The sequence below is a fragment of the Rutidosis leptorrhynchoides genome, chromosome 5 (genome assembly GCF_046630445.1).
Source record: "Rutidosis leptorrhynchoides isolate AG116_Rl617_1_P2 chromosome 5, CSIRO_AGI_Rlap_v1, whole genome shotgun sequence".
NCBI lineage: Eukaryota > Viridiplantae > Streptophyta > Magnoliopsida > Asterales > Asteraceae > Rutidosis > Rutidosis leptorrhynchoides.
Window position 1 is genome coordinate 78513477 of NC_092337.1, and position 18811 is coordinate 78532287.

The following is an 18811-nucleotide window of genomic DNA, read 5'->3' on the forward strand; positions in this document are numbered from 1 at the left end:
TTCAATGCTTTCAAGTCACATAATAATCTCATAATCTATTTTTGTATCACCAAGCTCTTAAATGTTTTATCAATATTTCTTAGCTTAAAAAAAAAAATACACATATGTACATACACATACATTTCTATTTACACATTTTTGTTCGTGAATCGTCAGACATGGTCAAAGGGTAATTGATTACATGAATATAGTTTTCAAACTTTTCGAGACTCAACATTACAGATTTTGCTTATCGTGTCGGATACATATAAAGATTAAAGTTTAAATTTGATCGGAAATTTCCGGGTCACTACAGTACCTACCCGTTAAAAGAAATTTCGTCCCGAAATTTGATAGAGGTCGTCATAGCTAATAGTAAGAATGTTATTATGACGAATATAAGCTGATACATAGAGTTTTATCATGATTAAGAAGTACGGATAAAATAATTCGATTTCTCGAAGCGTATGAGTGAAGCTATCGTAAAAGAGCGAAATGAGTAAATGTAGATTTGTTTTAACTGATGACGTAGCTATGATTGATTTCCGGAATTTAAGGGATTTAAAGAAAATTTTCGTAATAAGATTTGGTTCTTCGGCGACTTAGGAAATCAGGATCTTCTTTGAGTAAATGTAATAATCTGTTCCGATTGCTCTGTCGGATATTTTTCTATAAATCCACCCTCTTTGTTTCCTTACAACTCACACCTTCTATTCTTTCTCCTCAGTTCATACTTTAAAACATTCGTCAATATGCTCCATCCCATTTTGATCCTTGATATACTCTTAATTTTTACATCTGTCATCCTTCTCTTTCATCTACCACCGGAAGATTTTATTTACTTCTACTATTATCTTGGGGTTATAGTGTTATTAATTTTTCCGTGCCTTTACGTGGCAATACGTATTGATATGCACGGTTTGTAGCTTCAGGGTGGTTGTTGAGTTTTATATCTTCCCTTATATTTCGATGCCCCTGCATCTGTCTTCTATAATCATTGTCACCCATAATTAATATTCTCTTTTATTTGCTGCGGTTTATGCTCCAATTTCTAGTTTGGAGCTTCATTCTTTCGTTTCCTCTTCCCGTCCTCGAGTCAAGCGAGTAATGGTCCAGAATTTGCAGTTATGAATTTCGGAATGAACATAGTTAATGTTCTAAGAAGGAAATCTTAATGATGCGATTTTGACTTGTCAAATTACCAGAATATCCTGTAAAAGATCGAATCATCAAGAAATATTTTCTTGCTATGTTTAAGGATTAGATCGAATGTAAGAGTCGTGTAAATGGCACATGATGATGGTGCTGTGAATCATCACATCCCATTAGAAACTTAACATGACCTACTGTAATATAATGACGTTGATCAAGTGTCATTATATTATATTAACTCATGTATCAGTTCCCAACACTACTTCAAAAACATTCATATTCGAATTTTTCAGTATTTAGAAACTAACACAGTTTCTTTTTATGTTGCAGATATTACAGAGAGATAATTGATTTCAAATGAGAATACTTATGAAAATATCTTCAGAATTATCAAGGATATTTATAATGAAAGATACTATGATATCTTAGAATATTCAAGATATGATGATGATGAAGAATATTTGTCTGTGGAGATTTAGAATAAGAAATAAGGTGTTCGCTAACGAGTTCAGCAGGCACTGAATCATTTGGATCCTTTGAAGGCAGATTCAGTCTCTGTGATTTGTCCATGGCTTCCTTCATACTTTGCTCAATCCATTTTTCAGTACCAAATCCTTTCTTTTTCTGAGCTTTACCAACTCACTATCTTTTATCATCAAACTTTTGACCGTTTAAACCATCTACCATTTTTATGTTTCCTCTGCATTTAATGCAATAATATCTGAATCTCTGGTTATCAATCTGAGGTGGGTTCAGAAGAATCGTGTTTTAGATGATTAAACGCTGGTGGTAATATGGTGGAATATGAAAGGTTCCCCAGTAATAATGACGAAAGGGCAACGTATCTATCAGGGTTATAATAAGACTGGTTCGACTGAAAAAATCGAAGTTGACTTGCTGGATCCGTGACAAAATTAGCTACTTTGAAAAGGAATCGAAATGTTGTTCTTGCTAGAAGAATTCGACGCAGGTACATGTTAGATTATGACTTTGGTTTCGAGAGTTTTTCAGGTACAAAACTTCGGGTAACGTGTGGTTGGATCATCATCTCAATTGTTTATTATTTGAAGTGTCTTCTAGAATTTCGGAGGGTTTTGATTGCAGATTGTCATAGTCAATATCCAAATGATGAAATCGTCCTAAATCCCGAATGATTTCTCATATCCATCTTGTGTGTTACGATTAAAAGTGATGTGCTATCACAGTTTTGAAGTCAAAGTATAGCTTTGAAAAATATAAGGATCTAAGAGTGATGATTTTGGTTGTATCTCGAGTTGAATTCTGAAATTCCCAAAATCAGATTATGTAATTAGATTCGAATGAGTATGATTGTTTTGATTTCTATAGAAGAATGTATATTGGTTTAGTTGATGATTATTGAATCAGAATTGAAGAATGTAACATATTAATTGTGATTTTATATATCTCTCGGGTATTACCTACCCGTTAAAAAAATTTCACAAATAATATTTTGAACAAGAATTCTCATTACAATCTTTATGAAAATATATGTGGGTATATTTTCTTCAGATGTAGTACAGATTCAATGAGTTAATATCATACTAAGCTCATTTGATTTTTCGGATTGAATTAGAAATGAATTTTCTCTAAAACATTAGAGATTACATAAACTTTGCGGAGTATTTCACTAATGTAATCAATGCTTCAATATTTATATGTATTTCCTTAGTGAATCATGCTGATGCTCATGGAACTCTTGCTAACTTCGCAAGATACGAATATTGTTTTCCCGTAAATTTCGGGTATATCAAAGATGAAAGTGTATAATCAAACATGTTATTGAATGATACACTTGATTTATTATGAAATAAAATTCATTGAGTTGAAGCAGAGATTGTAGTTAACAATGATTAAATTGTTAACGAAGAATGTACATCATAGCAAATTAGTAATATGAATTAACCAGATAGTTAAGTTCCATACATAATAGCTTAGTACAGAAAGATTTATTATGGTAAAAATTTTTTTATAGAATATACATATAAATTCTTCGGAGGAACTGAGTTAATACTTCATAACTCGTTGATACAATATACTTGTTATTAATTTGTAATGGTTTCCACAGTGATTCTTGAATTGGCGAAACTTGTGAGGTTAGAGGTGCTGACGATTCTAACAATGTTGACAGCATTGACTGTGTTGGTGAGGCTATTGGTACTGCTGATGATGTTGGTAAAACAAGTCTAGCTTGTACCTTACGCACCAGTCTTGTTAGGGTTTCGGTTCTTCTCTCTATCATCTCTGTCCACTCATCTGGTTTACGGTTAAGGCTGAGATAGATAATCTCTAAAACTTTAGAGATTACCTAATCACCACAGAATGTTTCTCCGATGAAGTTATGAATCAATACTTCATCGTTTGTTGTTGTTGGTACTCCTTGGTATCTTTGGTGCGTGTGACGTTGATATCCGATATACAGATTGGGATATTGAGGTGTGTGATGCGGATGTGATTGTTGGTGGTGGTAATGATCCTGTTGATGTTAATAATGGTGGTTGATGTTGATGTCGGTGATGCTGCTGGTGCTTTTAGTATTGAGACTTGCGATGTGGATGTTACTGGCGGTACTGGTTACGCTGCTGGTGCTGCTGATGGTGTTTGTAACCTTCGCACCGTATTCTCCAAAGCCACTACCCGAGCGCGAAGCTCGTTAACTTCTTCTATTACACCGGGGTGATCGTCGGTTCGGACGAGCGGATAAATATAATCAAGAATTTGGTGTAGTATATAATCGTGACGAGATACTCTGGAGATGAGAGAGAAAATGGTTTCTCGAACAGGTTCGCCGGTAAGTGCTTCAGGTTCATTGTCAATAGGGCAATTTGGTGGATGGAAAGGATCACCTTCTTCTTGTCTCCAATAATTGAGGAGGCTACGAACCCATCCCCATTTCATCCAGAATAGGTGATGACTGATTGGTTGATCTATTCCGGTCATACTGCTTTCGGAGCTGGAATGAGACTCCATATCGGAATAGCTGTCGTAATCTGAGGAATTCGAACTGGTTGAGGGATCCATCTCGTATGATCAAGGGAATGAATTTTTGATATGAAATAGATTATAGGAGTTAGATTTGATATCTTTCTATACATAATTTACATATGTATATATAATACCAAAATCCCATAAATTACGGAGAATCTTTGAAAAATGTCAGTCAAAGTTCACAGTATCAGATATGCTAAGATAAGAATTCGTCTATACACTATTATGCAATAAATGCAGGAAAGCGCGTCTAGACTTAAAATGATAAGCAGGTAATTTTCGACACGAAATGATAAGCAAAACTTTTGACATGCAGACACGGTCGAAGTCCAGACTCACTAATGTATCCTAACGACTTATCAGTTAGACACACTAATGCAGACCTGGTTCGCTAAGACCACCGCTCTGATACCAACTGAAAGGACCCGTTCATATACATTATAAACGATTCACAATAGTTGATTTCATTGCGAGGTATTTGACCTCTATATGATACATTTTACAAACATTGCATTCGTTTTTAAAAGATAATCTTTCTTTACATCGAAAATTGACATGTATGCATACCATTTCATAATATCCAAACTATAAATGACCTAATCTGTCATTTACTTAATAATAATCTTTAATGAACTTCAACGACTCGAATGCAACGTCTTTTGAAATATGTCATGAATGACTCCAAGTAATATCTTTAAAATGAGCTAATGCACAGCGGAAGATCTCTTTCAAACCTGAGAATAAACATGCTTTCAAGTGTCAACCAAAAGGTTGGTGAGTTCATTAGTTTATCATAATCATTTATTTCCATCATTTTAATAGACCACAAGAATTTCATTTCCAGTTCTCATAAATATACGTCCCATGCATAGAGACAAAAATAATCATTCAAATGGTGAACACCTGGTAACCGACATTAACAATATGCATATAAGAATATCCCCTATCATTCCGGGATCCTCCTTCGGACATGATATAAATTTCGAAGTACTAAAGCATCCGGTACTTTGGATGGGGTTTGTTAGGCCCAATAGATCTATCTTTAGGATTCGCGTCAATTAGGGTGTCTGTTCCCTAATTCTTAGATTACCAGACTTTAATAAAAAGGGGCATATTCGATTTCGATAATTCAACCATAGAATGTAGTTTCAATTACTTGTGTCTATTTCGTCAAACATTTATAAAAGCGCATGTATTCTCAGTCCCAAAAATATAAAGGGTAAAAAGGCAAATGAAACTCACCATACTGTATTTTGTAGTAAAAATACATATAACATCATTGAACAAGTGTAAGGTTGGCCTTGGATTCACGAACGTATCAATATTGAGGTTCAATATTGTAGGAAAGGTACGTAGACGCAATGGAGGTGACAAACACTAGTTTAACCTCACAAGCATACCCATGAACAATACCCATCACCTCCATAACCATAACTCATAATTTCCTTAGCTCTATCCCGCTCATAAAACCCGTTTTGAAATAACTCGCCCATGACCTCGTCGTAGTAAATAATAACACTAACAATAATAATAATAAATATAATTATAGAGAGAGTGTGAGAGATAGATAGTTAGAAAACAATTATGATCGATCCTATATATATAGATTTATAAATAATATAATAATATAATATAATATTAATAAAAATTAAAAACATGTTGCATAGTGAGCCGCCACCAAAATATGTCGGCACAAGATTACACGTTTCGTGTAGATAGGTACACGATTCGTGTATGGTGTCTTCGTGAAAGTTGTAGATTTTTGAGTTACGGTCGTTTGGACACCGGAATCACCCTTTTTCGAGTCAGTATGATTTAGTTATGATTTTTCTCGTGCAAGTGCGCAGGTTTAGTGATTTCCAACATTTTAACTTTCAATCTTGTGATGAAATGTTGTAGTCTTTTGGTGCTCATTAGAAATCTTTATTTTATATTTATTTTTATTTTTATATCATTGAAAATCCATAAAAATATTTTATAATCAAATTCTATTATATCGAAAAAAAATGTGTTTGTACTAAATTGAATAAATATAATTTAGTTTTCCAGAATTAGTTATATTCAAAATCATTCTTTAAAAGGTTTCATCTATATCGTAAAACGTCTTCAATATTAAGAAAACTAAATAATTAACCTACCAAGTGACACAAGTCAATCATTGCAAGGTACGCTTTTGATAATTAAACGAGACTCTCCGCTAACCTCTGTCTAATCCTCAATAATAACACTTTTGTTCTTACATGGAATCACTTTACTAAATATTCCGAATACCGTTAAAAGTAAGAGTTTTCTAATTCAAGTGGACCTCATAACAAAGACTCGTAATTATAATTCAATGTACCTGATAAATCAATCACTTGATATTATCTTTTAATCTCATTGATAAACTTACATCGAACAAATACGTTCAAGTAAAGTATTATTCACTAACTACTGTGATAGCATTTCTATGTTCATAAAATAGATCTCGTAGCTTATATTCATATCAACTAATTCGTTCAATGCTTTCAAGTCACATAATAATCTCATAATCTATTTTTGTATCACCAAGCTCTTAAATGTTTTATCAATATTTCTTAGCTTAAAAAAAAAATACACATATGTACATACACATACATTTCTATTTACACATTTTTGTTCGTGAATCGTCAGACATGGTCAAAGGGTAATTGATTACATGAATATAGTTTTCAAACTTTTCGAGACTCAACATTACAGATTTTGCTTATCGTGTGGGATACATATAAAGATTAAAGTTTAAATTTGATCGGAAATTTCCGGGTCACTACATTCAATCCATATGAATGAATTTTAGACACTTGCGAGTGTATGATTATTGAATAAAGGAAATCTTGTGGTCTATTAAAATGATGAAAATGAATGATTATGATAAACTAATGAACTTACCAACCTTTTGGTTGATACTTTAAAGCATTTATTCTCAGGTATTAAAGAAATATTCCACTGTGCGTTTGCTCATTTTAAAGATATTACTTACAGTCTTTCATGGAATATTTCGAAGAACGTTGCATTCGAGTCATTAAGTTCATCAAAGATTATTATTAAGTCAACTTATAGTTGGATAGTGAATATTATGAAATGGTATGCATGCCTGTCAAATTTCGATGTAAAGGAAGTTTGTCTTTTATAAACGAATGCAATGTTTGTAAAATGTATCATATAGAGGTCAAATACCTAGTGATGTAATCAACTATTGTCTTTCAGCATGATTGTGGTGGATCTTGTTTAACTGTGGCGATGAATAAGGAGGTTTTAGAAATTCGAATTGCAGCTGCAATGAGGTATGTTTTTCTTGTGTTATTTTAAATTTGAGTTTTGATATAGTGAAATAGAAATGTGTTTTTGTGTTGAGCTTGAAACAGGAGAAGGTAGTAGCAGCAACAATTGTTTGACCACGGTGTTTGATAATGCTAAAAACGAACATATATTTCATAGCATTATCCTTCAAGAAAGACAAGCTTTTAGTTGCAATTGTTCTATTTACAAGTGATATTCGTTTAAATAATAAAAGGTGAAGACAAAAGACAGATTCAACGAATTGAAGACGCAAATGACCAAAAAGCTAAAAAGTACAAAGTACAATCTAAGTGGTTCAAATTATTGATGAGAAACGTCTAAAAGTTACAAGAGTACGAGCCGCAAAATGCAAAGTACAAGATATTAAATAGTACGAAAGGACGTTCGAAAATCCAGAACCAGGACCAAAGTCAACTCTCAACGCGCGACGCAACGGACCAAAAATTACAAGTCAACTATGCACAAGAATATAATATTATATATAATTAATTATATATATATTATATATTATTTTAATCAAAGCAGCCCACGTTAAATTCATTTAGTGAGCTGGATTCCAGACCTCCGCACTCGCGGAGGTGTAAAGCATAAAAGCTCAGCACTCGCGGAGCTCTACAGTGAAATGTGGGGCTATAAAAGGTCGCGCATTCTGATCGGTTTTATTCACATAATTCAATCTCTCACTCTCTACTATATATATATATATATATATATATATATATATATATATATATATATATATATATATATATATATATATATATATATATAATTTATAATTTTAATTTTAATTTAAGATTAATAATAATAACAAGGTTATGTTAGCGAATGTTGTAAGTGTGTAAGTCGAAATTCTGTCCGTGTAACGCTACGCTATTATTAATTATTGTAAGTTATGTTCAACCTTTTTAAATTAATGTCTCGTAGCTAAGTTATTATTATGCTTATTTGTTCAACCTTTTTAAATTAATGTCTCGTAGCTAAGTTATTATTATGCTTATTTAAATCGAAGTAATCGTGATGTTGGGCTAAAATATTAAAGATGGGGTAATTGGGCTTTGTACCATAATTGGGGTTTGGACAAAAGAACGACACTTGTGGAAATTAGACTATGGGCTATTAATGGGCTTTATATTTTTTTAATTGAATGATAGTTCGTTAATTTAATATAAAGATTTACAATTGGACGTAATTATAAATAACCACATACACTCAATCGGACACGATGGGCGGGATATTTATAAGTACTAATAATAGTTCATTTGACCGGACACGGGAATGGATTAATAGTCATTGGACTCATTAAAACAGGGGTGGATTACATGCAAGGATACTTGGTGTAATTGATAATAAAGTATTAAAACTTTATTACAGTTTAAGTCCCCAATTAGTTGGAATATTTGACTTCGGATATAAGGATAATTTGACGAGGACACTCGCACTTTATATTTATGACTGATGGACTGTTATGGACAAAAACCAAATGGACATATCGAATAATCCAGGACAAAGGACAATTAACCCATGGTAATAAACTAAAATCAACACGTCAAACATCATGATTACGGAAGTTTAAATAAGCATAATTCCTTTATTTTATATCTCATCGCACTTTTATTTACTGTCATTTTATTTATCGCACTTTTTAATTAATGTACTTTTTAATTATCGCAATTTTATTTATCGTCATTTTATTTATCGCACTTTAATTTATCGCACTTTAATTATTGTCATTTACTTTACGCTTTAAATTAAGTTATATTTATTTTTAATATTTTACATTAGGTTTTAACTGCGACTAAAGTTTTAAAATCGACAAACCGTCATTAAACGGTAAAACCCCCTTTTATAATATTAATACTACTTATATATATATATATATATATATATATATATATATATATATATATATATATATATATATATATATATATATATATATACAAAAATAGTTTTAAAAATATAGCGTTAAACTTGGCTAGTTCCCTGTGGATGAACCGGACTTACTAAAAACTACACTACTGTACGATTAGGTACACTGCCTATAAGTGTTGTAGCAAGGTTTAGGTATATCCACTCTATAAATAAATAAATAACTTGTGTAAAATTGTATCGTATTTAATAGTATTTCGCAATAAAAATATAACTATTTCGTACCCCTCTGCTTTAACATCAAGTATTTTTGGCGCTGCTGCCGGAGACTTCATAAACTCCGAAAGCGAAACGCTATTAAAAAAAGATTTCTATTAAGTTTTAATTTATTTTTGTAAAAATATAAGTTTTTAAATATTAAAAACAAAAATATAAAAAACATAAATATATATATATATATATATATATATATATATATATATATATATATATATATATATATATATATCTATTTAGGTGTTTTAATTAAAAAAAAAGTTTATTTTTTTTAAGTTACAACAAACTAATAAGTATTTGAAAAAATATAAGTTTTGTTTAAATTATATTTTCTATAAAATAAAAACACAAAATTAAAAACAACGTAAAAAAGTAAAAAAAACAAAAAAACAATTGAACCTGCACGAATTCGACCTGCACCTCAGCTGAATCTGTATCCTCCGCACTCGCGAAGCTTTTTGCCAACTGGTATCCGCACTCGCGGAGTTCTCTGACAGGTCAAACATTGGACAACATTAATTACGAAATTAGGGTTAAAATTAATTATTATTAATTAAAATTAGGGTTTTAATTTAATATAATTAGTGTAAGTTTAGTTTTAATTAATTTTAAGTTTTAATTAGTTTTATTAATATATAAAACTAATATTTTTATAAAATAAAATTATAAAAATAATATTTTTGTAAAAATTGTATTTTTATAATTTAAGTTTTATTTTTAAATTTTATATCTTTTTAACCGTTTATTCGTAATATTTATATTTTTCGCTCGTAATAATTTGTAACTTAGTATTTTGCCGTAGTTATTTTTATTTCTAGATTTTTATGCTTTGCCGTAAAATCCCTTAAGTGCTTTTTCTTTAGACTAAGACTTAGGCGCTTTAGAATTTTACGACGTCGCTTATCGCTTTAGTTTTTAATATATTTTAGTACCTATTTAAGTTATTGCCGTTTCGAATATAGAATTTCTTTTAAGTTTTAATACCTTTAGACGCATGTTTTAATATTTAGTTTTTAGATTTTTAAGTTTCGACGCGCTACTTTCTTATTTTTATTTTTCGACCTTTTATTTTTTGACGTTTTCCGACGCGCTCTTTTTCTTTCTTATTTCTCGCCGCTCTAGTTTTTAGGACATAGATTTTTTTTTCTTCAAAATTTCGACGAAAAATTATTTTAAGTGGTTAAATTGATAGACATCCAAAATTTTCTGGTTCGTAGTAATAGTTGGATTTGTTAGTGGCGAGTTGTGGGCTTCCGATTTAAAGGGTCCTGGCTACCTGCTGCATCTATTGGCTATTCGAAACGTGGGCAAAATCAGAAAAGTCTATTAAATTGATAACTTATATAATTTTTATTTTTATAACTAATAGGATATTCAGTGAATGCACCGAGCAAAACGTTCATCACCTTTTATACGTTCACCACCTGTAACAAGATCAAGACATTTAGCCAATATTGTCGCCGTTGATTTTTCTTTAGAATCGTCATCAAGTCGACCAAGTACTCCAATTCAAATTTCCGATAATTCATTTTTTGAACCCGACCTCACAATTGAGAACCCGAAGGATATTCAGGGATAATTCAGAGATCCTGAACCACTAATTATTCCTCCTGAACCACAAATTACTCATTCAGAGATTGTCGAGGAAGAAACTATTAAATCAGAATCCTCTAGTGATTCAGATTCAACAAATTCAATCATGAAAAATCTGGAACCTCTAAGTATGGAAGACCGAATGAGAGCTAAACGCAATGACCAGGGTCACGCAATTACTCAACCAGACATTAATGCGCCAGATTATGAAATCAAAGGACAAATTCTACACATGGTAACTAATCAATGCCAATTTAGTGGTGCGCCGAAGGAAGATCCAAATGAACATCTTCGAACCTTTAATAGGATCTGCACTTTATTTAAAATAAGAGAAGTTGAGGATGAACAGATCTATCTCATGTTATTTCACTGGACTTTAAAGGGAGAAGCCAAAGATTGGTTAGAATCGTTACCTGAAGGGGCGATTGATACATGGGATGTTTTAGATGAAAAATTTCTTAAACAATTCTTTCCGGCATCTAAAGCCGTGAGACTTCAAGGAGAAATTGTTACGTTTACGCAGAAGCCAAATGAAACTTTATATGAAGCGTGGACAAGATTTGGAAAGTTGTTGAGAGGATGTCCGCAACATGGTTTAGACACTTATCAAATAGTACAAATATTCTACCAAGGATGTGACATCACTACACGCAAAGACATCGACATAGCAGCTGGTGGTTCCATTATGAAGAAAACCGCAACTGAAGCTTACAAAATTATTGATAACACTGCTTCCCACTCACATGAGTGGCATCAAGAAAAAGATATCGTTAGATCATCTAAAGCAGCTAGAGCCGATTCTAGCCATGACTTTGATTCCATTTCCACAAAGATCGATGATGTTGAGAGACGAATGGAAAAGATGACTAAAGATATTCACTCAATACGAATTAGTTGTGAGCAGTGTGGAGGACCACATTTGACAAAAGATTGTCTCAGTATTGAACAAACAATGGAATAAAGAGAGAATGTTTCATATATAAACCAAAGGCCTGGAAATAATTATCAGAATAATTATCAACCACCAAGACCAATCTACAATCAAAATCAGAATTATAACCAAAATGTTCCATACAACAACCAACAAGGTCCTAGCAATCAACAAGTATCCAATAATACTTACAATCAGCAAAGACCTATTTTTCCAAATAAACCACCATAAATCGATGATAAAAAGCCAAATTTAGAAGATATGATGTCAAAGCTAGAAGAATCTCAAACTCAATTTTTCACCTCTCAGAAACAAACCAATGAACAAAATGCCCAAGCATTTAGAAATCAACAAGCTTCTATTTAAAATCTGGAACAAGAAGTAAGCAACCTAGCAAGGTTGATAGGTGAAAGAAAACCGGGAAGTCTACCTAGTGATACAAATGCTAACCCCCGGAATGAAATAGCTAAAGCCATTACCACAAGAAGTGGTATTACACTTAAACCACCTGAAATACCTGTAATTTCTGATGACTCTATTTCGACTACACAGGCACCACAACCTGAGCAAGAGAAGGAAACAGAACCGGTAGTTGAAAAGGTTAATGAAGATAACACAGTTAAGACAAAGCCTTATGTTAAACCATACCAACCACCACTTCCTTACCCGAGTAAAATGAGAAAAGAAAGACTTGAAGCCGAGCAATCCAAATTCTTGGATATGTTTAAACAAATAAATGTCAATCTTCCTTTCATTGATGTGATTTCAGGAATGCCAAGGTATGCTAAATTCTTGAAAGATCTAATCACAAATAGAAAGAAAATGGAAGAACTCTCGGCTGTTACAATGAATGCTAATTGTTCTGCAGTGTTGTTGAATAAGATACCAGAAAAATTATCAGATCCAGGAAGTTTCACAATTCCATGTTTTCTGGGTAGTCTTAGTTCAATAGAAGTATTGGCAGACTTAGATGCTAGTATAAATCTAATGCCGTATTCACTATACGCTAAACTAGACCTTGGAGAATTGAAACCAACACAAATAAGCATACAACTAGCTGATCGATCAGTAAAATATCCTAGAGGGATAATGGAGAACATGCTAGTTAAAGTTGGTACTTTAGTATTTCCAGTAGATTTTGTTATTCTGGACATGGAAGAAGATTCTCGAGTTCCTCTCATATTAGGAAGACCATTCTTAAACACGGCTAAAGCAATAATAGACGTGTTCGGTAAGAAACTGGCCCTAAGTATAGAGGACGAGAGTGTTAATTTTTCTGTTGATAGAGCCATGCGACAACCGCAATCTGCAGATGATACATGTTATTATATTCAACCTATAGATTCACATGCAGAATTGTTAGAAGAATTTCTAGAATTACAAGGAACAGGAGAATGTTCTTTAGGAGAAGGAACTGAACCAATTAATGAAGCTGAAATGTTAGCCACACTCATGGCTAATGTGAAAGGACCCGTTCATATACATTATAAACGATTCACAATAGTTGATTACATTGCGAGGTATTTGACCTCTATATGATACATTTTATAAACATTGCATTCATTTTTAAAAGACAATCTTTCTTTACATCGAAAATTGACAGGCATGCATACCTTTTCATAATATCCACTATCCAACTATAAATTGATTTAATAATAATCTTTGATGAACTCAATGACTCGAATGCAACGTTCTTCGAAATATGCTATGAAAGACTCCACGTAATATCTTTAAAATGAGCAAATGCACAGCGGAAGATTTCTTTAACACCTGAGAATAAACATGCTTTAAAGTGTCAACCAAAAGGTTGGTGAGTTCATTAGTTTATCATAATCATTTATTTCCATCATTTTAATAGACCACAAGAATTTCATTTCCAGTTCTCATAAATATACGTCCCATGCATAGAGACAAAAATAATCATTCATATGGTGAATACATGGTAACCGACATTAACTAGATACATATAAGAATATCCCCTATCATTCCGGGATCCTCCTTCGGACATGATATAAATTTTGAAGTACTAAAGCATCCGGTACTTTGGATGGGGTTTGTTAGGCCCAATAGATCTATCTTTAGGATTCGCGTCAATTAGGGTGTCTGTTCCCTAATTCTTAGATTACCAGACTTAATAAAAAGGGGCATATTCGATTTCGATAATTCAACCATATAATGTAGTTTCGATTACTTGTGTCTATTTCGTAAAACATTTATAAAAATTGCGCATGTATTCTCAGCCCAAAAATATAAAGGGTAAAAAGGCAAATGAAACTCACCATACTGTATTTCGTAGTAAAAATACATATAACGTCATTGAACAAGTGCAAGGTTAGCCTCGAATTCACGAACCTAAATTAATTATATATATTTATGTGTTAGTCAATATCTGTCTTACAAATTAGGTCAAGTCATAGTGTACCACAATCCTAATGCTCGAGACTAATATGCAAAAGTCAACAAAAGTAAATTTGACTCAAAATAATTTCCAAAAATCTATACATGATTAATATATAGTTTAAATATCGTCGTTTTATATTTTTAAATATTTTTAAAAGATTTATTAGAGTAAATAATATAATTTATTTATTAATAAAAAAATTTTTATATTAAATTTATATAATAAAATATACTTTTATATATATTAAGTAATAAAATTTATAGGGTTCATTTAATATCATAAAAATAATATGATAGGTATTATTAAAGTAAGTTATTACACGTAGTAAAATATGTTTGTATCACATATTTATTTGATAAAATAATATCTATAATGTTAGTAAGTAAAAGTTGTATTATTTTGTAATAATAATAATTATTATAAAAATATCAATATTTATAATTACTAAGATAACATTATGATAAAACGATAATTCTAATTATGATAACTTTAATATTTACAATAATTTTTAATATTATCTTTAAAATAATAATTCTATTTAAAATAATAATAATAATGATATTTTATAGTAACAATGACATTTCTATTAAAAATGATAATTTTTGTTAAAATGATAGTTTTAATACTAACGATACTTTTAATAATAATAGTAATGATAAAAATAATAAGAACGATAATTTTATATAAATCAATATCTTATAATATTTTAATTTCATCATGATACTCTTACCCATTATTTCCTAATCGTTTCGTTTAATAGCTTTTAATCGTCTTTTATATCGTGTTCATAATAATGATAATAATAGTAATCAAAATAATTAGGTGTTACAGATATTTGTTTTAATTACACTAATATTAATAATGATAGTTACTATAACATTATTAACGATAATACTAATAATTATCTTAATGATAATATAGTAATAATAATAATAACAATAACAATAACCATTTTTAAATAATGATATATATATTAATAATGATAATAATAATAATACCAATAATAATAATAATAATAATAATAATAATAATAATAATAATAATAATAATAATAATAATAATAATTGGATAATAATAATAATAATAATACTAATTATAACTTTAACGATAATAACGATAGTAATAATAAAAAAAATAACATTTTTAATGATAAATCCCTTTTATTGATAAAGATAATAATAATGATAATAATAAGATAAAACTAGAACGACGATAAAAATGACGATAATAATAATCATTTTTAATAAAAATATCGAAAATTCAATTGATTATAACTTCTAATTCGTTCATCGAAACCATTCGATATCTAAAGGAAAAGTTCTTAATTTTTCGCTAGCTTTCCAAGGACATGCATATCTTATACCTTATCTCAACCGCAAGTGTAACTAATTGAAGATTCAACCTAACCTGTCTAAGGGCAATATTAAAAGTACAAGCATGCATAATCCTAAATACTCGAGCACTAGTCAGGGATACACTATTAGTATGTAAAAGTTAAATTATGAGTACTCAAATATCAATATTGAGATTCAATATTGCAGGAAAGGTACGTAGACACAACGGAAATGATAAACACTATATTGACCTCACGAGCATACCCATGAACCATACTCAATCACCTCCATAGCTATAACCCATAATTTCCTTAATCCTATCCCACTCGAAAAACAATTTCGAAATCACTCGGACAGCACTCCGTCGTAATATTTTATGTATACTAATAATATCTTGAAATAATACGGAGTAAATATATATATGTAAATCGATTGAGAGAGTTTAGAGAAAAATATTTTCAAGTTTCTATGAAATAATGAAACCTATTGAATTCTATTTATAATAGATTTTTGAATTATTAAAGTGAATTATTAAAGCATGAATTATTAAAGTGAATTATTAAAGTATGAATTATTAAAGTGAATTATTAAAGTATAAATTATTAAAGTGAATTATTAAAGTTGAAGTAAAGTAAAAATAAAGTAAAGGTAAAGTTTAAGTATAGTAAAATTATAAAACTATGTACGTGTAATACGCGTATAAATATATATAATATTAATTTAAATCGTTATATATATTTAATAAAATAAAATATAAATATCGTTATCTTTATCATACTAGTTAAGTAATGAGTTGTCAAAAGTGGTTCTACATTTTTATAAAAGTTATATACGTTTTAATAATAAAGTTCTTTTTAAACTGAAAACGTTTTTGTACGTTTGAAACTAAATAGATCAATCGAGTCTTTATGAGATTCAATCTTCCACTATTCTTTGTCTAGTTCTCAATGATTGACAATTTGTTCTTATTTATAAATCACTTTACCATTTTCCGAATATTGTTAAAATGGAAAGATTTCTCAAATCAACGTGGGCCTTTCAACAGAGACTTGTAATCATAATTCAATATATCTGATAATTCAATCATTTGATCTTATCTTCTAATTCCCTTGATAAACATTTTGAAACAGATACAATCATATAAAGTATTTAATCTAATATTTTGTTTACGTTTCAAGTTATAATATATATACACATATACATATATAATCATATTCATTTAATGGTTCGTGAATCGTTGGAACTTGGTCGAGGTTGAATGAATGTATGAACATAGTTTAAAATTCTTGAAATTTAACTTAACAAATATTGCTTATCGTGTCGGAAACATATAAAGATTAAAGTTTAAATTTGGTTGGAAATTTTCGGGTTGTCACAGTACCTACCCGTTAAAGAAATTTCGTCCCAAAATTTGTGTGGAAAGGTCGTGAATGATAATAAGTACGTTTTCATGATGCATACGGGCTAAAAATTAGAGTTTTATCATCAGCGAATAATTTGGATAAATAATCCATTTATATGAAGAGTACGAATGAAGCTAACATAGAAGAGTGAAATGAGTAAGTGTAGATTCATCTTATCATTTGACGTAGATATGATTGATTCCCAGATTTCAAGGGATTTGAAGAAAATCTTCTTAATAAGATTTGACTCTCCGGTAATCAAGGGAATTAGGATCCGCTTTAAATGCGATCGTCCATTTTAATTGTTCTGTCGGAGATTTTCTTATAAATTCACCTCCTTCGTTTCCTTACAACTCACACCTTCTGTTGATGCATTTTATGCAAGTCCCTAGACATCTACCCACGTCCATTGTAGGTACAACAGTTTACAGGCCACCATGATTGCTCGTTATTATCCTATCCATGTTTGTATGTGGTTACAGGAACTGCAGGAACGACATTTAGATGTTTGACTATGTTAGACTTAGTCAAACGTATGAGTGAAGCCTCACTAGTACGGCTGACAGGCTCATACACACGGTTGATGCTGAGCTAAGTCACAATTACAACCTAAATGAGAAGACACGAGTGAGTGATCACCCGTATGGCTGATGAAGCCAACTCGTACGTGTGATGAATGAATCGTATGGGTGAGTCAACATCAGGGGTATATAAAGTCTTATTGTAACGACCCTGGATTTTCCAACGTTTATTTATTAATAATTGTTATTATTAATACGTGTGATTAAACGAATGTATGTCATTACATTTGCATGTTGCCATGATTGCCCGGACTTGACTTTAATTGCCTGAAACGTCTTTGTGACACCCGGAACTTACACGAATAATATTTTCAAGTATTATTTACATTCATGATTAAATTTATTAATCATTTTAATTAACTAAGACTATTAGTTAGTTACTTGGGCTTAAATTGGCTTAAATTGTTAATTAATTGAACTTGGGCTTTGATTAGTTAATGGACTCATGAATTGAGACTTGTAAGCCCACCCTACCTTTAAGTGGGCTTAGTTAGCCCACTCTTTCAAAGTGTAAGTATCATTTTAGATGTAACTAGTTAGTCTAAGAACAATTGGAATCTAGTTAGACATCTTCCCCATGTATAACCATCTAATAACCACCTTTATGAAGCTTTACATTCTAGTGACCACAAAACTTCTCCCTCCCCCCATTTTCTGCTGTAAAAACCATAGCCCTAAGCTCCCTTTAGGAGTGTTTTGTTTCATTTTCTTGTTTACTACTTCACTCACATTTCTCTCATTTCTTAAACACACTTCTACTTGCAATTATCTTTCTCTCTTTTTCTCTCAAGGTTTCTTTGCTCTTTGTAAGTAAACTTGAAGACATTTTCTCTTCTTCTTTTCTCCCTAAAACCGTATACATACATGCAAATCATCATCATCATTTGTTGTTCTTTGTTGTTAATGTTACTTGTCTTGTTAATTGTTGTTATTTACTTACATGTTTCAAGAATCTAACTTTCTAG

At 30.8% G+C, this 18811-nt stretch overlaps 1 non-coding gene across 1 annotated transcript; it reads right to left on the reverse strand.

Annotated features, from left to right (window-relative positions):
* Positions 1-11686: 11686 nt before the first annotated feature.
* Positions 11687-11793, reverse strand: LOC139850902 (small nucleolar RNA R71). The gene has a single exon (XR_011760278.1). It is a non-coding gene; the product is annotated as a small nucleolar RNA R71 (small nucleolar RNA).
* Positions 11794-18811: the final 7018 nt, after the last annotated feature.